Source organism: Antechinus flavipes, chromosome 5 (assembly GCF_016432865.1).
Source record: "Antechinus flavipes isolate AdamAnt ecotype Samford, QLD, Australia chromosome 5, AdamAnt_v2, whole genome shotgun sequence".
Taxonomy (NCBI): domain Eukaryota; kingdom Metazoa; phylum Chordata; class Mammalia; order Dasyuromorphia; family Dasyuridae; genus Antechinus; species Antechinus flavipes.
Window position 1 is genome coordinate 278,491,504 of NC_067402.1, and position 22,987 is coordinate 278,514,490.

General features: G+C 40.3%; 1 protein-coding gene across 4 annotated transcripts in view; it reads right to left on the reverse strand.

Moving 5' to 3' along the window:
• The window catches only part of SLC41A2 (solute carrier family 41 member 2), a 133,306-nt gene that overhangs the window by 109,922 nt on the left and 397 nt on the right, over positions 1 to 22,987 (reverse strand). Inside the window, exon 1 of one of the 4 annotated variants that reach the window (XM_051961324.1) lies at positions 528 to 875. The exons of the other annotated variants lie outside the window; for them this stretch is intronic. The gene's annotated coding sequence lies outside the window, so the exon portion shown is untranslated. Of the gene's footprint in view, positions 1 to 527; positions 876 to 22,987 lie in introns of those variants that run through there. 4 annotated transcript variants of the gene reach the window in all.

The following is a 22,987-nucleotide window of genomic DNA, read 5'->3' on the forward strand; positions in this document are numbered from 1 at the left end:
AAGGAAATCATTTTATAAGATCATAGATTTATTGCTGGGCAAAACTTAAGAGGTTATTAAGTTCAAATACCCCGCTTTTTACAAACAAGGAAAATGAGTCTCAAAGAAGTTAAATTCTGTGCCTATGATCCCAATGTTAAAAAGAAACCAAAGCTGAATTTGCTGCCTTGGGGAGTAGGAATCTTCTATCCATCATACACCACACTGCTTCTAATTTGTCACACTTAAGGTATATGAATCAAGATCAGCATATCCTATCATTTCTAAGACTGACATATTTCAAATATTTACATAATTTATTACTTTATAGATGAGAAAAACATCCAGAGGGGTGATGTTATTTCCCCAAAGTCTTTGGCAGCATCTAAACCTAAAGCCAAGCCAAGTCTCCTAGTCCCCAATCCAATGATCTTCCCATTCTTTCCCAAGCTGTGCTCTGTATGATGTTAAAGGAGCCATGAAATAAATTCTAGTGCTAAGGATATTTTCCCCTCCAAAAGATATAATATGTATTAATTAATACTTACTATGAGCAGTGATTTTTCATATGGCTTAATTCCAACTATTTGGCTGTCAAATTTCATCCATCCCTCCCAGATCAGTATCTATGGCTTCTGTCAATATTTTTCAAGTCTCACAATGTTCTCTGGTCACATCAGTGTGACAGATACTGTGCCTCTGCTTATTTTTAGGGGATTTCTCATCCCACACAATGCCTTCTCTTCTCCCTGTCCCTCTGAAGGCAATTTCCTTCTGCTTCGAGGAAGCAGAAGTCCTCCAAATTGCTGTTCTTTCTCTAGGAATATGATAGAGAGGCATCCACTCTCAGGACATATTCCACACTGAAGGTTATCTCAGGTAGATCTCTACAAAGGCTTCTGGGTGCTCTGCCACCATCCACAGGAATAAAAGGGCATCCTCTTTTTATAAGTGGCCACGCCCCTGGGAGGCCGGGATTACCCCCCATTACTTTCCCGGCTGTGTCCCCTTAGCACAGCATGTGCATACCCAGTTTGGGTACAATCACTATGTTAACTACAGTTCAAGGGAATCCTGGAGTACAAACTATGGACAGATAGATGAACTGCATGTACACAGCCTCAGGTTACTCAACGACCTTGGCACTCTAGATTGTCTGTTTCACACCCCTTCCAATCATCATGCTCCTCCTCTGCCCGAATGCTGAGGCTCTGCCCGGACCAAGGCTGAGCTCTAACCTACCAGGGTGCAGGAAGGTGGGGCCTTCACACTCTCAATGCCAAGTTCAAGTTCAAATGTCTGCCCCTCAACCACACCCACCCAGATTCAGCCAAATCCCATGCCCCTATCCCCAGGGTAGGCTACTCTGCATCTTCAGCATCACATGCTGGGCTCTCCTCTCTTTCTCAATAATGGACCCAAAGGTACCTGGCTCTTGTCCCGACGCTGGGCTGCAGCATCACCAATTGGCCTGGATGACGAAAGTCTTTATTGACCTCCCAACTCTAAAAACGTACTTTTCATCAGACATTTCCTGTAACTATTGCTTTCCTTGACTCATTTGTGATTTACTACATCCATCCCAGTAAGGGGCCCTATTGATCCGCCAGACTTTGGAGAAGGGGAATTATTGTTCCAAGGGGAAATATAAGATACTCTTAATTCTTTTATATGTGAGTTTGTGTGTGTGTGTAAAATTTCTTGAAGCAGAAAGAGTTTTAAAAGGCCAATGTTAACTGCCTATACAAACATTTTCAGTCATGTAATTTCATTGAAAAATATTATGAAATGACAAATAAAGAAATATGTTTTAAAGAACATATTTACACATATTTAACCTATATCAGATTGCCTGTTGTCTTGAAAAAGAGGGTAATGAAGGAAGAGAAAAATTGAGAACGCAGAATCTTACAAAAATGAATGTTGAAAACTATCTTTACATGTATTGAAATTTTTTTAAAAGAAAAAAATACTAAAATTTACTATCCATTTAATATGAGGTTAAGTTTAATGTTTGCTACATCTATCTTCATGATTCATCAATAAACAGTTATTAAGTACCTCTTTTGTCAGGCACAGGGGCTCCAAATACAAATAAGGAAACAATCCCTACTCTCACTGAGTTTATATACCAAATTAAAATATGCCTAGCTTTAAGTGATTTTTCAATTCTTTGTTCTACTCTGATCTTTGAGTCAGGAAGACCTAGCAGTGTAGTTGAATCCTATGTTAAATGCATCCTGGGTCTAGGAAAGCGGTCCTCAGACTTTTGTTCGCAATATCTTTATTCTATTAAAAATGAATGAGGATGAGGATCTGTCCAAAGAGTTTTTGTTTATGTGGTTTATAGTTATAGATATTGATCACATTAAAAATAAAAACTAATTATGAGTTTGTAGACTCTCTGAAAGGATTTCAGAGATTCCCAGGACTCTCTGGACCATACTTTGAGAACCATTGGTCTAGGGCCCGGGATTAATTACTTAATTTCTCAAGACCCAGCCAACTCTCTAAATTGCAGGTCAGGTACTAATCTAATCTGTGTTGGGAAGAATGTTTCCTTGCTGGGAATCACCTATACCAGTGTAAACTCAAGGAGGAAAAATTAGTCTCAAACCATATAAATTTAGAGTACTCAATGGTTTGCAAAGCATTTTTCCTGATATTAGTCATTTAAGGCAGGTAGTACATCCACACCTCTTTAGATTATTGATACTGCTGTTGTTAGTAGCAACTTATAGTTGAGCATAATTATATTTTAATCTATATTAAATATTTCTATCATCTTCCAAAATCAATGGGAATTTTAGAACTACATTCTGTCTCAAATTGTTACTGTTCTTTTAACAGAATGGCATTCATTAGAACCAGAAGAAAATTACAAGATCCAGAGCTGAAACTGAGAGTTCACAAATCAAAGCCATAAGTTGGGGAATAGAGCATGTTTAATTGAAATAACAGAGTAGCAAAATTCCCCTCCTTTTCCAGGGATATCCCACCAGCCAACTAAAAGGGAAAAGCTCTTATGCTCTAGGAGAAGAGGGAAGGAAGAAGGATAAGACAGCAAGACCAGTTATAAAATCCCAGCTACCATAGGCAATCCCCTAAATGAAAACCACAACATTCTGGCTGTTTTACCCATAAAAGGTAAAAGGAAGCCATGAATCCCTATGGAAGGGGTAAGGACATCAGAGGCTGCTTTCTGGCTCAAACTGGCTTCATTTACAATCAAAGGTCTTAGAGTGAGACAAGAAAAGGCTCAACCTCATAGACCTATCATAGACTATCTTAAGTGTGGGGATACTAAGGATGTCGCTGAAATTCTGACATTGTGAGGAAAATATTGAGACAGAACAGATATTAATATTGATGTTAACAATTTTCTGTCAGATCATTTTGTAAATGAGGAAGGAAACTGCCTTTGAGAGATGAAATGACCTGGCCAGCCAAGGGCACATCAGTAATATTATGAGAACACTAACCTTGCTATCAGGAGATCTGGATTCGATTGGGTTCAAATATTGACTCCACATTTCCTGACACCAAATTCAATGTTCTTTCCACAATATTACACATAGTTTTATTTAGTATATAAAGATAATTGGACTTTAATTTTTTTTTAATTAGGGAAACCACGAGGAAGCTACCTTCAAGTTCCTATCCCCTAATACAATATCTAATCCATTTTAGAAAGAGACATACCATGTCTGGTTTTCAATGAGCCTCTCGAGTATATTAGTCACTGCAAAAGCTGTTCTGCTCATTTGATTAAGCGTTGTGATATGAAGCATTACAGGTCAAGTTGGCCTCCCTGTAATGCTTGATTTCTGGAATCTGTAAACTTCTAATCCTGAAGAGGCACAATTTGGCCCATACATCTGTATGGTAAGTCCTGACTACACAGCAAGGCACTGGAGTGTCCACAGGAAGGCCAGCTGAAAAAGTATAAGACCTGGGGGCCTTCTTCAGGCCAGGGCCAGAGCTGGGCCAGAGCATGGAGTCAGAGGCAACAGGTATTTTAAAATAGAAGCCAAGACTGGAGTTTGACTGGACGTGAGTTTGTTGTTATTGTTTTGCTAAGGCAATTGGGGTTAAGTGACTTGCCCAGGGTCACACAGCCAGAAAGTGTTAAGTGTCTGAGGCCACATTTAAACTCAGGTCCTCCTGTCTTCAGGGCTGGGGCTCTATCCACTGCCCAGCTGCCCCTTGAACGTAGATTTTAAGAGAAAAGGAAGCATCCAAAATCATTACTTAGAAGTGACAAGGAGAACAGCAGTGCAAACGATGGGTTCAAATAAGTCCCCGGAAGAATTCTGTTTTGGAAAGACCAAGGTGTCAGCTGCAAACTGGGAAATCAAGAACAAGACAGAGGTTAGAGCTGTGACTGTTGATAGGAGTCATGTGTAGAGAAACCGTGAATGAGAGGCCGAGGACAAAATGTAATGGGGAGAGAGAAGGGCAAAGAGCCTTGATGGTCACCCATACCCGGGGCAGAATGAGAAAGCCATCATGGAGCTTAGGATATATATTTATATATTTCATGTATATTAGTTACTGCAACAAAAGTCAATATATATGAAAGCCTGGGAAAGAACAGCCAGAGAGAGAGAACAGGAAAAGAAGCTTCATCATGAGAACCAAGACACAAGAATACCATGAGGGAGGCTTTAGCTAATACAAAACACCAATACAGTTCTAGGACTTAAAAAAAAATAAAAAAATAAAAATGTTATGAGAGAGAAATTTCCTGATGGAATGTTTTTAAAAGTTTCCACATTTTAAAGGGTGGAAAAAAGAAGGAAATGGAGAAAGTAACGTCATCTTCTGGACATTAAACCTTGGGACTTCCCATTAATCTTTATGACTATTTACACTCATTTGCTTTCACTGAGTCCAAAGTAGAAGATTAAGTAATACTGGAAAACGTTTCTCTTTCCCCTCAACTGTCCCCTCTTCATTGCCAGCTTTCCCCAAGCTTGTTTACACCTCTCTTATCTGGATCTGATAATCCACAAGGACCTCACCCTCACCTGTGAGGCTCAAGAACTGGAGCCAGGCCAGCAAAGAGCTTATAGCCATTTGGAAAGGAAAGAAAGAATGAAAGAATGATTTTTTTTTTTTTTTTGGTGGTGGTGGTGGTGGAGGTGTTCTGTTTTTGTCTTTAGTAAATTTATTTATTTTTAATAGATTTAATAATAAAATTAAAATTTTTAAATAAAAAATAATTTTAATTACTTACTAAATCAGAACAAAAGGGAAACACCACAGAAGAAGAAGGAAAAAAAAAAAAAAAACAGAAAAGGAGAAGTGAATACAGCATGAGTTGATTTCCATTGAATCTCCACAGTTCTTTTTGATGCAGATGGCATTTCCTGTCCAAAGTCTATTGGGATTGCTTTGAATCACCGAACCACTGAGAAGAACCACGTCTTTCACAGTTAATCATCACACAATCTTGCTGTTATCGTGTACAATGTTTTCCTGGTTCTGCTTGCTTTGCTCAGCATCAGTTCATGAAAATCTTTCCAATCCTTTCCAAAATCAGTTTGTTGATCATTTTTTATAGAACAATAATATTCCATTATCTTCATATACCACAGCTTATTCAACCATTCCCCATTTGATGGGCATCTACTTATTTTCCAATAGAAAGAATGATTCTAACACCAATATATTATAGACAACTGAAAGATGGGAATGAGGTAGCACATTATATGGAATGCTGGCCTTGGAGTCAAGAAGACTCCTGTTTCATAGTTCAAAATATTGACAAACTGTGTGACTGTGGGCAAGTCACTTCACCCTGTTGGCCTCAATCTCCCCATCTGTAAAATGAGCTGGAAAAAGAAATGACAATCTACTACTCCAGTATTTTTGCTAAAAAAAATCCCAAATGAGGTCACAAGACTGAAACAACAATAACAACAATGAAAGGATATAGCTAAATCAACATATAGAATAAGGTGACCTTTCTCTGGTGAACAATCTTTTTTTTTTTTTTTTGGAAAGAGTTGGGGAGGAGGGCCAGCTTTCTCCCCATCAAGTTCTTTCCAGCCCTTTATATTAACTTCCATGGATTCATGATGCCATATGGAGAAAGATTGAAGTGGGGAGAGCCTGGAGGCAGAATGCAGGGGAAAAGTGATAAAGACCTGAACTAGGGCAAGGGAAGCTTTGTGAGTGGATAGGAGGGGGTGCAAACAAGATATATTATAGATTTGGATTATAGAATTGGATGTTTAGACTGAGGGAGAATATGGAGATGAGAATGGATGAAGATGAAGTATGTTTTCCTCAAACACAGGACCAGGCAAAACACAAACTCTCCTATCTGGCACATAAAAGTCCTCCAAACCCTCACTTTCTACTTATTTTCTCCTCCCCCTTCCCATGGCTCTGGCTTCCTTGCTGGTTGTTCCCATGAGGCTCCATCTCCCACCTCTGTGCCTTTGCTTCCATGGCCTTCAAGCTCTGCCCCTGCAACTCTCTTCTCACCTCTACTTCCTAGCATCTTTAATTCCCTCCAAAGCTCAGCTCACATGTTATTTTCTGTCTAGATTCTGTTCTCCAGCTCTTGGTACTTTCTTCCATCTCAAACTATCTTGTATTTGTGTGTTTATTTTATATAAACTTTGGAAGGAAAACATCATCTACAGCCAGAGAGAGAAATATGGAGACTGATAAATCAAAATATGCTATGTTCACTTATTTTTTTCCTTTTCCTTCTGTTTTTTTTTTTTTCTCTCATGGTTTTTCCCTTTTGTTCTGATTTTTCTCCTCCAACATGATTCATAAGGAAATGTGTTAAAAACAACAACAACAACAACAAATGTACAAGTATAACCAGAAAAAAAGTTCCATTTCAGGGCCCTAGCTCCCTTTGAAGTCCAACATAAAACCTTTTTTATTTCAATATAGAATTGTAATTTGTTTTGTTTGCAAGGCAACTGGAGTTAAATGACTTGTCCAGGATCACAGAACTAATTAAGTGTTAAGTGTCTGAGGCAGGATTTGAACTCAGATCCTCCTGAATCCAGGACCAGTGCTCTGTGCACTGATGAGCCCTGGCATTGTAATTTAATCAATATAATTACTCCTTCCCCACATCAGTATATAGTGACCTGTCTGCACCTTCTCATCCTGTCATATAAGGCCCATTTAGCTCATCCAGTCCACAACCTTCTGGACACCCTTTACCTGATGGATGTGCCAAGGAACCTTCCTTGGGATTTCTTCTTGATGCTGTATGAATATCAATTTGTTGTTGAGTTACTTTAGTCACGTCCAACTTTTCCTGACCCCATTGTGGGTTTTCTTGACAGAATATTGAGGTAGTTGGCCACTTCCTTCTCCAGTTCATTTTACAGATGAGGAAACTGAGACAAACAGTGAAGTCACTTGCCCAAGGTCACACAGCTAGGAAGTGTCTGAGGCCAAATCAAACCTCCTTACTAGGGGGATCCTGCTAACTCCAAGACCAGGACTCTCTCCACTGAACTACCTGGCTTAGTAGAGCACTCTTCTTCCACCTTCATGCTGCTCACCAGACTACGTGTGTTCCTGATCATCAATACCCCTGACATCCTCCTGTGCAGCCTACTTAGGTTCAACATGTATCTCCCCACTGCCTTTTTAAATGACTCACAACTTTAATTCTTTAGTGATCAAGGGAACAAATCAAATGTAAAGGCTATAACAGAATTCTAGGAGGCAGAAGTCATCCAGGACTGACATAAACACGGATTTGGAGTTGAGGGTCCTAAGATTCAATCCCCCCTCAAAAAAGATTCAGTCCCAGTTCCACAATTTAGGAGTGATGTGATTTTGGGCAAAGTTTGAAGGGAGTATAGTGATAATCATAGTTCTCTATTTCTTCCTACAATTCCATTATCATTTCCTTTAAGTATTTAGAAGCTATGCGTTTTGGTACGTGTGTATATATCTATGATTTAATATTAATTTGCTGTCTGTGGTATTTTAAATACATTGTGTTTCCTGTATTTCCCAACTCATCTCTTTTTATCATGTCTATATTTATAGTAGCCTTATTTGAAATTATAATTGCTATCTCTACATTTTTTAAGTTCAGGTGAAGCATAATAAAGTTTGCTCTAGTCCCTTATTTTAAAGAGAATCTTTATGCTTCAGTTGCATTTCTTCTTGTAAACTACTTATCACTGAATTTTGCTTTCTAATCTATTCTGCTATTTTCTTCTGTTTTATGGGTGAGTACATCCCACTCACATTCATGGTTATGACTGTTAACAGTGAACTTCCCTCCATTCTGTACTCCTGTGCTATTTCCTCTCTTTTCCCCAACTCCCTTATTCTTATTATAAATAAGAAATGTGTGTGTATGTGTGTGTGTGTATGCGTGCGTGTAATACTGGTGATATATAAAGTGAAAATCTATTTCTGCTCCATTACCCATCTTGTCTTTTTCCTGCTCTGCACCTGATTCTATTTTTTAATTCTTTTTTTCCTTTTAATCTCCCCTTAATCTATTTCCTCTCTAATTGTAGACTGTTTTGTTTTCAATTATTCCCTTACTTATTCTCATAACCTTCTCTCTCTCCCTTCTCTCTCCATCTTTTCCCTCATCTTTTTCTACTTCCCGTTTGAGGTTAATATAATTCTATACTGTGATTTTTGTATGTGTGCTGGGAGGCCCTATTTCTTCTAATACTCTGCTCTTCCCTTCTACTTCTACTTCCCTTTAGAGATTAATGTATTTCTGTACTGTGGTTTTTGTACATGTGCTGGGGGGCAGTGAGAGAGTAATTTGCATTCAACCTTCCTCTCTATGGTTCAGATCAAAGTAAGATTCATCCGAGTGCCTCTGCCTCTTTAGAATTCCATTCCTGAAGGCTTTCTATTTCTCCTGTGCAAACTTTTTCAGCTGAATTTCAGGCCATCAGTTCTGATGTTCTCGTGATGAAGAAAGCCATCTGCACCCAGAGAGAGGACTGTGGGAACTGAGTGTGGACCACAACATAGCATTTTTACTCTTTTTGTTGTTGTTTGCTTGCATTTTGTTTTCTTTCTCTTTTTTCCTTTTTTGATCTGATTTTTCTTATGCAGCACAATAATTGTAGAAATATGTATACAAGAATTGTGCATGTTTAACATATATTGGATTACTTGCCATCTAGGGAGGGGGTCGGGTGAAGGGAAGGAATTTGGAACACAAGGTTTTGCAAGGGTCAATGTTGAAAAATTATCCATGTATATGTTTTGAAAATAAAAAGTCTTAGGGGCAGTGGATAGAGCACCAGTCCTGAAGTCAGGAGGACCTGAGTTCAAATCTGGCCTCAGACATTTAATACTTCCTAGTTGTAAGATCCTGGACAAGTCCCAATTGTCTCAGGAAAAAAAAGAAAGAAAGAAAGAAAGAAAGAAAGAAAGAGAAGAAAGAAGAAAAAGAGCCAAACCAAACCTCAGGATCATTGATTTAAACCTGAAGAGAACCTCCAAAGCCATCTCTTGAGACCAACTTCCCTCACTTTACAACTGGGGAAATTGAGGCACCAAGTGGAAGAGTGATGCCCCCCCCCCCCGACCCCGGCGGGATGACTGACAGCAGAAACAAGAAAGAAAAAGAAAGAAGAAAAAGAAAAAAACAAAGAAAAGAAAAGATAAAGCTTTAATTAAAAATTTAGAAAAAGAATTTCAGAGCATGAAATCCTGCTTCTCCTTCTCTAAATTGTTTGGAAATCTGCTCCCTTGAAACCTAATAAGCATATCAGCCTAAGTCCAGCTTTAGCCTCCCTCTCTAAAAAAAATTCTAAGCTAGAACAGTCACATCGAGGTTCCCATCATTTATATCCCTGCAATGACTTCCTCCTTGTTCAGGAAACTCGGGTCCAGAATTAGGTTTGTCTCCCCAGAGTCTTTCATTTCTCGTACCCCCAGCACAGTGCCTGCAGAGAGATGCATTTGGCTGATATTCACTGGCTGAGATAAAACTGCTTCAGTACTTTAAAGTATGATTGGAGGGGTTATGGGGCCTCTCTCCCCACAATGATGCAAACCACAAGATTTCTAAGAGAGTCAATGAGCTTCGAGAGCTGCTGTCACCAAAGAAATTATCCACCAGGCTGACTTGTAGGTCAATGAGCCTTTCAGAACTCAGGGTGATAGAGAACAGACTCACCTTCCATAGTTGTATGAAGTGATGCAAAGAAATTAAGCAAAACCAAGGAAACAATTTACAAAATGACTAAAATAACATAAAGGAAAAAGAAAGGGGAAGGTACAAGTATTATTAATCACCTGCTATGGGGTAAGTAAACATTGTGCAGATATTATCTCATTTCAAAATAGCACTGAAAGACAGCAGAATGCTAGCTAATCACTCCTTCAGACCGACAAGGACACGCGTGCCCTCCCCCTCTCAGTATGGAGGAATGAGGAAGACACTGTCAGATAGGGCTAATCTGTTGACTGATCTTTTTTTATCGGACCACAAAGGACTGGTGTGTATTTTAGGGAGGGAGGAGCTGTTGAGAAGTAAAAAGGATGTTTTTTAAAAGCCTCAATAAAGCACATTTAAAAAACAAAACTAATCCTAATCCAAATATACCACGTTCTATCTGGAAAAAAAATTAAAAGTGTGTTTTGGTCAAGTCATCGAACGCTCTTAAACGTGCACACTTCCACTGGCAGCCCTCAAAAACAATGCGGACTAGGGGCGGGGGACACTCATGGTGCTGTAGGAGAATCGAAGTTGGAGTTTTACTCTCTGGGACTAAATGCCAACTCTGGCTACTTCCTAGTCAGGTGAGCTCAGACATGCCCCTAAGCCACTAGGCCTCAGTCTCCCTAAGTGTAGAATGAGGGCTTGTTCTAGACAATCAATAAGCCTCCCCCCCAGCTACAAATTCTATGATTCTATTTCATAAAATAACAATTCTTAAGATGATTCTATTGACATTCCAATTTATTTAACTTCCACAAAAAAGTGATATTGGCCTCCAGACAACATAAAAACCTGGATTTAAGCCTAAATATTGGAAAATGATCACAGCGTATCAGGGAAATTGAATTTTGTTCTGGTTTCGGTAATAATGGAGTATTTGAAATTTCTATTTTTACTCCATTATAGTCAGCATGGCTCCATGGCACTACACACTATTTCCTGACCACAAGACCACAGATTTGTAGATCTGGGTGGTATCTCAGAGGTCCCCCAACTCCACGTTTTTCATTTTACAAATGAAGATACCCGGGCTCAAAAGCTTTCAGTGATTAATCCCAGGTCACACAGGTATAAAGTGGCAGTGCTGAGAGCCAAACCAAACCCCAGAGTCACTGATTTAAACCTGGAGAGAACCTCCACATCCATCTCCTGAGACCAACTTCCCTCACTTTACAGTTGGGGAAACTGAGGCACCAAGTGGAAGAGCAATACCCCCCCCCAGGCGGGATGATTGACAGCAGAAACAAGACTCCATCATGAGTCCCCTTATTCTCAGGCTTCTCCTTGTGACGTTTGGTCCAGCCCAGATGCCCCTTCTCCTGACCCAGCTCACTTTCTGCACAGTGGCCCCAGCCCTCGGCAAAACCATGTTTTGAGAAAAATACTTTTTGTCCCTTACTCTCCAACTCTTATATTGCAATCTCATGAAGTCATGGTTACTGTAATTCCATAATCATTTCCTGGACAACAAATCGGCATTATTAAATTCTTATTTGTAAGCTATATGGAGTAGACAGCATGGGGTAGGTACCATGGAAAGAATAATGCGGGGGCGGGGGGGGGGGGACAGCTAGTGGTGCAATAGATAGAGCACCAGCCCTGAAATCAGGAGGACATGAGTTCAAATCTGGCCTCAGACACTTAACACTTCCTGGCTATGTGACTCTGGGCAAGTCACTTAACCCCAATTCTCTCCTCCTTTTCCTCCTTTTCATCCTCCTTTTCCTCCTTTCCCTCCTCCTCCTCCTCTTCCTCTGCCCAAAATAAATAAATAAATAAAAAGCTAGAGGAAAGAATAATACAGTGAAGTCAGAAGGCATGGAACCATAAAACATTTGTGATTAAGTCAAAGACAGATGGTTCAATGCACACGGCACTGGGCCTGGACACAGGACGTTTCGAGTTCAGGCACAGTCTCTCGTGTTTATTAGGAGTGAGCCTGGGCGAGTGAGTGACATAATCTGTCTGCCTCAGGTTCCTCTTCTGCAAAATGGAGATAAAAATAGTACACTGAACCTGTCTGCCTCAGGTTCCTCATCTACAAAATGGGGACAAAAATACACTGAACCTGTCTGCCTCAGGTTCCTCATCTACAAAATGGGGACAAAAATACACTGAACCTGTCTGTCTCAAGTTCCTCATCTACAAAATGGGGACAAAAATACATTGAACCTGCCTGCCTCAGGTTCCTCATCTGTAAAATGAGCTGGAGAAGAAAATGGCAAACCCCTCCAGTATCTCTGCCAGCAAAATCCCAAATGAAGTCACAAAGAGGTAAACAACACTGAAATAAATGAACAGCATCAGCAAAATTTAAACTTATTTGAATTAGTCCATCATTCTATCCTGTTGGATTCTAGTTTGGATACTGTCATCCAACATGTCAGCTAGCTCTTACAACCTCCCTTCGTTTACAAACTTAACAAGCAAGATTTTTATGAAGTCAGTAGTAAAAATGTCAGGCAGACAAGGCCAAGGTCAGGAAGGTCAAGGTAAGGAAACTTCCTTACCATTAATCACCGCTCCATGGCTCCTATCATCCTATGTCCCAGTACTATTGCCTAACCATGTCTCTGGACATTACCTTGTCTTCTTCACAGAGACAGCATAAGAGTGTCTACTAAATGTTGTAATGAAATCTAAATACAGCATGGCTACAACACTTCACTTGATCCAGAACACTAGTTACCGGGTCCAAAATTTAAAAAAAAAAAAAAAGGAAATGAGATTATCCATCAATCATTAAGTGTTTAATATATGCCCACTATATGCAATATGGCCTAACAGATAGAGACTATCTTGAAGCCACAAGATCTATGTTCAAGTTCCTCTGACACATAAGGTCTATAAGATTTTGGACAAATCACTCTCAGTGCTTCCCAAGCATACAATGATGTTAAATCTCCCTTTCTTCTAGTGGATCAGAACTGGCTCTTTGGGAAAACTTTCCAATAGTCAGTTTTTCTTTAGTACCTTTCATTATAGATCTGTATCTCCTCTCCTCAAGTCCCCACACTTGGGTGGTCCCTGACATAGCCACATATACTTTGAGGGGAAGAATGATAAAGAAATGTTAACACAAGTAGCTGTACACCCTCGGGCCTCCCACCTCTCCACTTTTGCAGTCTCCCAGTCAAAGCTTCTACTATCTCCATGCCTCGATCTAAATTGGGTATGAGGAGGAATTCATTTAAGGAATTTACTCTAAGATGGCTGTTAGTTTCTTAACTCTCCTCAAACTGCATTTTTAAAAAATGTCAGATAGATAAGTAATCCTAATTGACTCTGACTCTATATAGTGTTGATAAAGCCCCATTCCTCCCTCTCACCAAATCTCTAACTGGTAGACTTTCAGAAAATACAATAAAATAAAATGTTCCCTAAGAGTGGGGGGGGAAATATTCTAAGACAAGGATCTAAGTTGGACCATCTTCTTAGGGACTCTGATCCTTAGTTCAATAAGCCATGTGCTATCCCATCCTTCTCTACTTCTACACCCAAGATTCTTGAAAAACTATACTTTTTTCCCAACAGTGCAGGAGCTATGGCCAGACTTAGGAGAACGGGGGGAAGAGACAAAGAATAGAAAGAAAGAAACCATTATAAGTCAAAGATTGCTAGTATGTCTATTATATTTTCAGAGAGTTAATTTTTAAATTATAATCATTTCATTAATTCCAAAAGCTGAGAAGTCTACTAAAATTGTTATCCTTCATAAAAGGATTAATTATTATTTCTGAAGTTATATTTGCTACTAGCAAACCTGAGATTAAAATGAAAGTTCCCTTATGTTTCTTTTCAGTTACTATATCTCACCACTCAAAACAGTTCCATTTTAATATCCCAAGAATTATAGCTTAGGTGACTGGGGGTAAGGAGGCGAGGCAGACTACACTGAGTGGATCAATTAGAGGCAAGGCTCACTTTAAAAGCAGACTATGGCCTACTTGGTATGACTGCGGGGGATTCAGGTCTCAGGCTTCTCCAAATACCTTCTTTCAGAACTTTGCTGACTGAAATGATACAAATTATAGGTATGTGAACTGAATTTAAGGCTTTGTCACTGTTTAGAATGAAAATAACCCTGGGAAGAAAGCTATTTTAAGTCTTGCCAGTCATTTTCACTAAATCTTTCCCTAAAACTATGTTTTAAGGATTGAACCTTGAAGATAATGGCCACCAAGGTCAGAAAAAGAGGGTCACTAAAAAGGGGGAATCTCGAGCACTGAGAAAGTCTATAATGTCAAATAGTGAATTTAGGGGTTGAAAGACAGGACTTTTGTTCCAACTTTTTCTCTGGAAAGTCATTTTACCACGCAGACTGTTTTGTCACCAATAACAATAGTTAACTAACATTCATATTACTATGTGCCAGGTACTGTGCTATATTATCTCATTTAATGCTCACAAGTACACTGAACCTGTCTGCCTCAGGTTCCTCTTCTGCAAAATGAGCTGGAGAAGAAAATGGCAAACCCCCTCCAGGGTCTCTACCAGGAAAATCCCAAATGAAGTCACAAAGAGGTACACAACACTGAAATAACTGAACAACAGCAGCAAAATTTAAACTTATTTGATTTAGTCCGTCATTCTATCCTGTTGGATCCCAGTTTGGATACTGTCATCCAACAGGTCCGTTAGCTCTTACAACCTCCCTTCGTTTGCCAAATGCTTTTCATACATTATCTTGTTTAATGCTCACAACAACCTGTGGAAGTAGGTGCCATTATTTTCTCCATTTCACAGATGAGGAAACAGAGGCAGACAGAAGCAAATTGACTTGCCTGGTCATGCAGTTAGGAAATATCTATTCATTGAGCCACTTGGCTGCCCCAATATTTCTGTATGAAATGGAAATAAATAATACTTTTCCTTCCCTAGCTTTCTCCCCATAAAGTGGGCTATGTCTGCTTTGGGGTCCTTTTCAGGAACAGCGGGACAGCAACACAGGCCAGAAGAAGGCCAAAGTTACACGACAAAGGGAAAGCACACAGGCTTGGGAGATCTCCTTCATGTAATTCTCCAAGGGTGTTTAGTGGGATGTATGCTCCTTAAAGCTTCTTGGAGCCATGAGTGAGAGTGGGGTGAGAGGTGGACACCAAGGGTGGATGAGCAACTCTGAAAAGGCCTGGCAGCCTTCACCCCAGAGGTATTAATCCCCCACACCACCACTGGACACCAAGGTCTTTCTTGAACTAAACAGTCCTTCAGACTTCAGAGTCCAGGGTAACTCCCATGGACTGGCCACGCTGTTCCAATCCAAAAGTACACTTGCCAAAAGCACTCATGCAGGATGAGTGCTCACAAAGTGGTCCAAAGAAGTGACTCCGGGACATTCTTTAGCTCTCTCTGAAGAACTTTAAGACTGATTGGATGCTGTGGCTGGCTGGCGTAGGATGCCCAGCATAGTGTACCCCAGAAGGTGCCAGGCTTTCTGAGCAAAGCAGAACTAAAGGAGCACAAAAGAAATCCAAGAGAGTCTACCCCACGTGCTGAGTGGGGCAGACCACTCCTGTTGGTCCCATCAGCCACATTCAGACCCTCCATGACTTGGCCCCAGCACAGAGATGTCATTTTGGTCCTCTGCCTGGCCACCAAGGAGCAACAGGGCAGCCTTTCTGCTCCTATCCCTCCTGCACTCCTCCCTGAGTGCCGCAGAGCACTCAGGGAAAGCATCGGCCTGCAGGTTCTCAGAGGCAAGGGCCTCCTCCCGGCGTGGAGAAAAGGCCGGGTAGCCTGGGGACTCAGGGCAAGTCACTCCTACTAGGGTTATGTGAGAATCAAAATGAAAATCACATCTTTACCCACCTTAAAGGTTCTGCTCTCATAACTTATGTGAACTGATGCTAAGGGAAGGGAGCAGAACCAATTATAGCCTTGTACACAGATGATCAACTGTGTCGGACGTGGCTCTTAGATGATTCAAGGCAGTTCCAATGGTCTTGTGATGGAGAGAGCCATCTGCACCGAGACCATGGGGACTGAGTGTGGATCACAACATAGCCTTTTCACTTTTTTTTATTATTTGCTTGTTTTTTTCTTTCTCATTTTTTCCCCTTTTGATCTGATTTTCTTGTGTAGCATGATAATTTGTGAAAATATGTTTAGAAGAATTGCACAGGTTTAACCTATCTCAGACTATTTGCTGTCTAGGGGAGGTGGGAGATAGTGAGAGAGGGAGAAAAATCTGGAACACAAGGTTTTGCCAGAGTGAATGTTGAAAACTATCTTTGCATATATTTTGAAAAATAAAAAGCTATTATTATTTTTTTAAAAAACCTTTAGCTCTAACCACTGCTATTATTGTAAGCCCAGAAGGGTTATCTGGATATACAGTTAAATGAGTCATACATTCCTTACTAAGACTGAACAAAGTGGCACATGAATACAATGCAATATTACTATATAATAAGAAATGGTGACTATGAATAATTCAGAAAAACATGGAAAGATTTTATGAACCAATACAGAAAATAAACAGAACCAAAACTAAATCTTCAACAGAACAAATGAAAAGCTAAGTCATAAGAAGCCAAGGTAAATGAAACACCAATGGGGACTCTAAAGAAGAGATCGTGAAACCTAGTCCCTCCTTAATACAGGTGAGTAACCAGTCCGGGGCAAAACAATATATGTATTTTTATCAGACACAGTCACCATGTTTACATAGGTTTTGCTTAATTGTTTTTCTTTGTTATAAAAGAGTTCAGTCTCTAGTGGGGAGGATAGTATTTCAAGAAAGAGCTAATTTAGGGGCAGTTAGGTGAAGCAGTGCATATAACACCAGTCCTGTATCAACAAGACCTGTGTTCAAAGACCCCATCGTCCTCTCTCTGGATGCAGGTGGCTCAGAGATCTAATAACTGTGTGATTCTGAACACGTCATTTAACACCAACTACTTCCAAAAAAAAATTTTGATTTAAAAGCAAAAGTTATCTACAAGACTTTTTTTAGTCCATTTAAAATTATGAGCCATATTTTAATAATAATAATTTAATAATGATAATGAGCCTTACAATTAAGGAAGAGATAGACTTCCCATACTCACATTTTTTTAATTAAAGCTTTTTGTTTTCAAAATATATACAAAGATAATTTTCAACACTCACCCTCACAAAATCTTGTGTTTTAAACTTTTTCCCTCCCTTCTCCCTACCCCCTCCCCTATCTGGGCAAGTAATCCAATATATCCAAACTGACATATCAAAGAAGTTTTTTTCTTAAATGCAAAACAAATATACTATATTTGTTTGATTTTCCTAAATTTTGTTAATACTAGCAATTAATATCATAAATATTATATGATATTATGATTATTCAAATTAAATCTAAAAGCAAAAGTCCACTGTTTGGGCATGCCTTTTGGAAAACAGATCGGCCTGAATAGCCACTATCCGGCTCTAAAATTCTGCAGTCAGTTTCATATCTTTGTCAAAACTCTGGTTACACTGATTTCTTTTTTTCTCGGGATCCCAGAAAAAACTAAAATAGGAAAAGGGTAGAACAGGAAGGAGATCTAAATAAGCTTGTAGAATATTTTAAAAGAAAGGGTCAAATTAAATTCTCTTCATTTGTATGGGATGATGACTGAATAAGGTTCAAATAGCTCTTATTCAGTCATCATCCTGTACAAAAAAGGAGAATTGAATCGACTGATCTGATCAACAACTTGTTTACCTTCATGCAAAAACAGACTGAAAACTGGAAGGGACATTTGCGGTCTGACTGTACCCAGCCAGGCTCCTTTGCTGACGATCATCATCCATTTCCCGTCCTGTGAGAGCTAGAGTTCCTCAGCAATTTGTCCTGATGCTCTTCTCTTTGCACTACATTATCTCTCTGGAGACTATCAGCTCCCAAGGATTCAAGTTTCATCTACTGATTTCTGAATCCATATATCCAGCCCTGACCTCTTTCCTGCATGTCAGTCACACATTAAGTGCTTCCTGGAGCTCACCTCCTAAATGTCCTCCAGGTATCACATTACACAAGGATGTGCCCCACCTACAAACTTCCCATGCAAAGTCCAAAGGGCACCCAAACACCCAGAAATTATTCCCAGATCTTCTTTCCTTCATCCCTGATCAGTTGCTAAGTCTTGTCAATTTTATATCAATAGCATGTCTCAAATTAGTCTCTCATTACATTCTCTCCACTCTCATTACAGGGCAGGTACAGGTAAGAATCTCAATTTTCCCACATCCCCTCCAGCATTCATCATTATCTTTTCCTGTCATTTTAGCCACTCTGAGAAGTGTGAAGCGATACTTCAGAGTTGTCTTAATTTGCATTTCAGCTATTTTTCTAAATGAAAAGTCTTTGCTTCTAAATGAAAAGAACCCAATAGAGCACACTCTTCTCACCTGGAAGAGACCAGTTCCATAGCCAAAAATTTCAGTGGAACTAGGCAAGGAAAAGTTCCATAGCTGTGTGGCGTCCAGGCCAGACCATGTTTACTGGAAATTTCACAACCAGCTGAACCATCCTGAAGTGGTTCAAGTGAAAAGCCATATGGGCCAAAGACATCGCGCTCAGGGGAGACCAGTGGGGAGCACACCCAGTGGGAGCACAGCCAGGATACGGCAGGGCTCCAGAAGCACTGGTGGTACGACTTGTCCTGTTGTGCAGGTATCTTGGCTACATGTGTAAGCAAAACCACATTATATATCCCTGCCAAACATGCTCTCTCTGTGTATACCTCTTCCATGTATTCCCTACTCTTTTTAGTTTTATATAATATATTATATTATGTTTTAGTTTTACATGTATATATACATATATATGAATGAGATATAAATATCAATGTATTGATTGATGGTATGGGAATCTGTGGGAAAATATGCTCTAAGTTTATGGGGAAAATATTTTAGCGATACTTTTTTATTATTATTATACCTTTCATTAAATACCTTTACTCTAAATTATGTCCTCTGGCTAACTACTAATGACAAACACTTAGATGGGGAGTTGTAAGTTAATGATTTTTTTGGCAGATATGGTCTAGAGAATACTTATCCACTGGGCTACCTGGCGACTTCCAGGTATTCACATCAATTATCTAGAATAGATTAGTAGATCAGTGGAAAAGGCTAGGCTCACAAGACAGAATAGTCAATTATAGCAATCTAGTGTTTGACAAACCCAAAGCCCCTAACTTCTGGGAAAAGAATTCATTATTTGATAAAAACTGCTGGGATAATTGGAAATTAGTATGGCAGAAATTAGGCATGGACCCACACTTAACACCATATACCAAGATAAGATCAAAATGGGTCTATGACCTAGGCATAAAGAACGAGATTATAAATAAATTAGAGGAACATAGAATAGTTTATCTCTCAGACTTGTGGAGGAGAAAGAAATTTGTGACCAAAGATGAACTAGAGACCATTACTGATCACATAGAAAATTTCGATTACATCAAATTAAAAAGCCTCTGTACAAATAAAACTAATGCAAACAAGATTAGAAGGGAAGCAACAAACTGGGAAAACATTTTCACAGTTAAAGGTTCTGATAAAGGCCTCATTTCCAAAATATATAGAGAACTGACTCAAATTTATAAGAAATCAAGCCATTCTCCAATTGATAAATGGTCAAAGCATATGAACAGACAATTTTCAGAGGATGAAATTGAAACTATTACCACTCATATGAAAGAGTGTTCCAAATCATTATTGATCAGAGAAATGCAAATTAAGACAACTCTGAGATACCACTACACACCTGTCAGATTGGCTAAGATGACAGGAAAAAATAATGATGAATGTTGGAGGGGATGCGGGAAAACTGGGACACTGATGCATTGTTGGTGGAGTTGTGAACGAATCCAACCATTCTGGAGAGCAATCTGGAATTATGCCCAAAAAGTTATCAAACTGTGCATACCCTTTGATCCAGCAGTGTTTCTATTGGGCTTATATCCCAAAGAAATACTAAAGAAGGGAAAGGGATCCAAAATGTTTGTAGCAGCCCTGTTTGTAGTGGCCAGAAACTGGAAAATGAATGGATGCCCATCAATTGGAGAATGGCTGGGTAAATTGTGGTATATGAATGTTATGGAATATTATTGTTCTGTAAGAAATGACCAGCAGGATGAATACAGAGAGGCTTGGAGAGACCTACATGAACTGATGCTAAGTGAAATGAGCAGAACCAGGAGATCATTATACACTTCGACAACGATATTGTATGAGGACATATTTTGATGGAAGTGGATTTCTTTGACAAAGAGACCTGAGTTTCAATTGATAAATGACGGACAAAAGCAGCTACACCCAAAGAAAGAACACTGGGAAACGAATGTGAACTATCTGCATTTTTGTTTTTCTTCCCGGGTTATTTATACCTTCTGAATCCAATTCTCCCTATGCAACAAGAGAACTGTTCGGTTCTGCAAACATATATTGTATCTAGGATATACTGCAACATATCCAACATATAAAGGGCTGCTTGCCATCTAGGGGAGGGGGTGGAGGGAGGGAGGGGAAAAAAAATCGGAACAGAAACGAGTGTCAACATAAAGTAATTATTAAATAAAAAATTTTAAAAAAAATTATCTAGAATAACAACCCCCTCCATTCTGCTCAAGTGGCACCTCTTCTATGAAGACTTCCTTGCATAATCTCCAAAATCACTCGTTCAACATTCATTAGGCACCTACTGCATACCAGGCATTTTGCTAAGTCCAGGAAATATAAAGGAAAAAAAAAAAAAAAAAGCAACATTTCCAGTTCTCCAAGCTTAGTACTCTTGCTCAAAGTTTTCTGGACATTATTTCTCTGTGCACACTCTGTTATCACCCCAAAGAGAATGTCAGTTCAGTTATTGTTACCTTTTTAATCCCTAGTCCATCCAAAGAGCTTAATAAATGTACATTGAATTATTGTGGATGACGGATCATTGGGTCCAGGCCGATCGATTTCAAGAAAAGGGGCCCAGAAAAAGGAAGTGATCTGCCCCTTGTCACAAGAATAGTAAGCAACAGGGGTGACATTTGAAACCAGATCTTTTGACTCCCAACCCAGCAGCCTCCGTGCTGACCCAGAGCCTAGAGTCTGTCAAGAGTTGTTTTGTGATTCTTCAAATGCACAAGAGGAGGAAAAATGAGAATGTTACATAACTACTGAGCCACAAAATAAAGTCCAAGACTTAAAGGGGAGCCCACGCCTTTACTGGCGGAAGGGCTGGAGCTATGACACAATGCTATGTTTTCAGACTCTTGAAGGATCGATCAGTTTTGCTGATTTTTTTTTGTCTCTTTTTTTCTTTAAAAAATAGAATTTGTTATATCAGATAGCTCTCTGGGAGAGGGAATGGCCACTGGAAGGAATTCTGGTGATGAAAAAATTAGAGAAAAGAAAAAGTTTTTGTTTTTTTTTTTTAAAGAAAAAGAGTCCGTATGATAGACTTAGCTCTTCTCAGCCAAACATTAATCCAATACAATTCCAATAGACGAGGGATGGAAAATGCTATTTGCATCCAGAGAGAGAACGATGAATTCTAAATGCTGATCGAAGCCTATTATTTTCACCCTTTTTAAACTATCTGTTTGCTTTTTCTTTCTCATGGTTTTTCCCTTTTGTTCCAATTTTTCTTTCACAACATGACTAATATGGAAATGTTTAAAAGCATTGTACATATATAACAGATTGCTTGCTGTCTTGGGAAGGATGGAGGTAATGAAGAGGGAGAAAAGAAAAATTTGGAACTTAAAAATCTTACAAAAATGAAAATTGAAAGCTAGCTTTATATATAATTGGGGAAAAAAAAAAGAGTTATGTTCTGTGTCTCCCCAAGCACCAACACAACTCTGAAGGCCCCTTGGCGCTGCCTGCTTCCATGAGCCTCTGGGACCTAAGTCTTGGCCACACGAGGGGGGCCAGTCCCATTCAGGTGGCCTAGCCAAGGGCCCTCCGGAAGCCCAGGGAGGAAAGCCAGCTCTGCCTCTGATTTGGGCTGGCAGGGAAGCCCCCAGACCTTGCCAACTGCAGAACCAATGAGCCCATGACTTTCTGTCTCCCACACGAAGGGCTCTTCCCAGCAGACCCAGCCGGGCCAGGTGAGGCGGGTGAGCCTTGGGGTGGCTTGTGCTCCAACCAAACTGGGAGGAGAGCTCAGGTAACCCTCAGGCCTCGAGCCAGGTCAAGCCAACCGGCCACGTCTCCAGGCAGGGAGGGGCCCGGTCAGACCTCCTGTTGAACTCAGGGACTCCTTCTGCAGGAGGCAGAGGGGCCCCGTCCAGTGGGCGCCTTTCTACAGAACCATCGGCGGCCCTCCCTGCAGGACCCGGGGTCTCCCTTCTGTAACGGGGACCTCTCTGCTCAGAGAAGGTCACTCTGCATCCCTTCTCCGCAGGGGGCCCGGGCACAGAGGGGCTGAGATGGTCACTCCCCACCCCAGGAAAAGGCAAAGGGGGCACAGTCTCTTTATGCCACAGATGGGGAGACTGAGGCCCCAGCAGGCCCTGGAGGAAAGGGCTGGACTTGGAAGCCCAGGGTTAAAGTGAGAATTCAAGTTCTGCTCCTTAGAGCCTAAGTCCTCCTCACCAAGTGACAGGTGGGGGGAGGGGGAGTGCTACCATGGATGGAGCTCAGCCCTGGAAGCAGGACCTGGGTTCCAATCCAGCCTCAGACTCTTGCTGGCTGTGACCCTGGCCAAGTCACCTAACCCCACTGACTCCAATCAAGCAACAGAAGAGGAAACTGAGGTTACAATCACAGCGTGAACACGATCGGGCGCAGGAAAGGGTCTGAGAGAAGTGGAAAGGGAGGCCCAGAAAATCGCAGCTCCTAAGGGCAGGGCCGGGA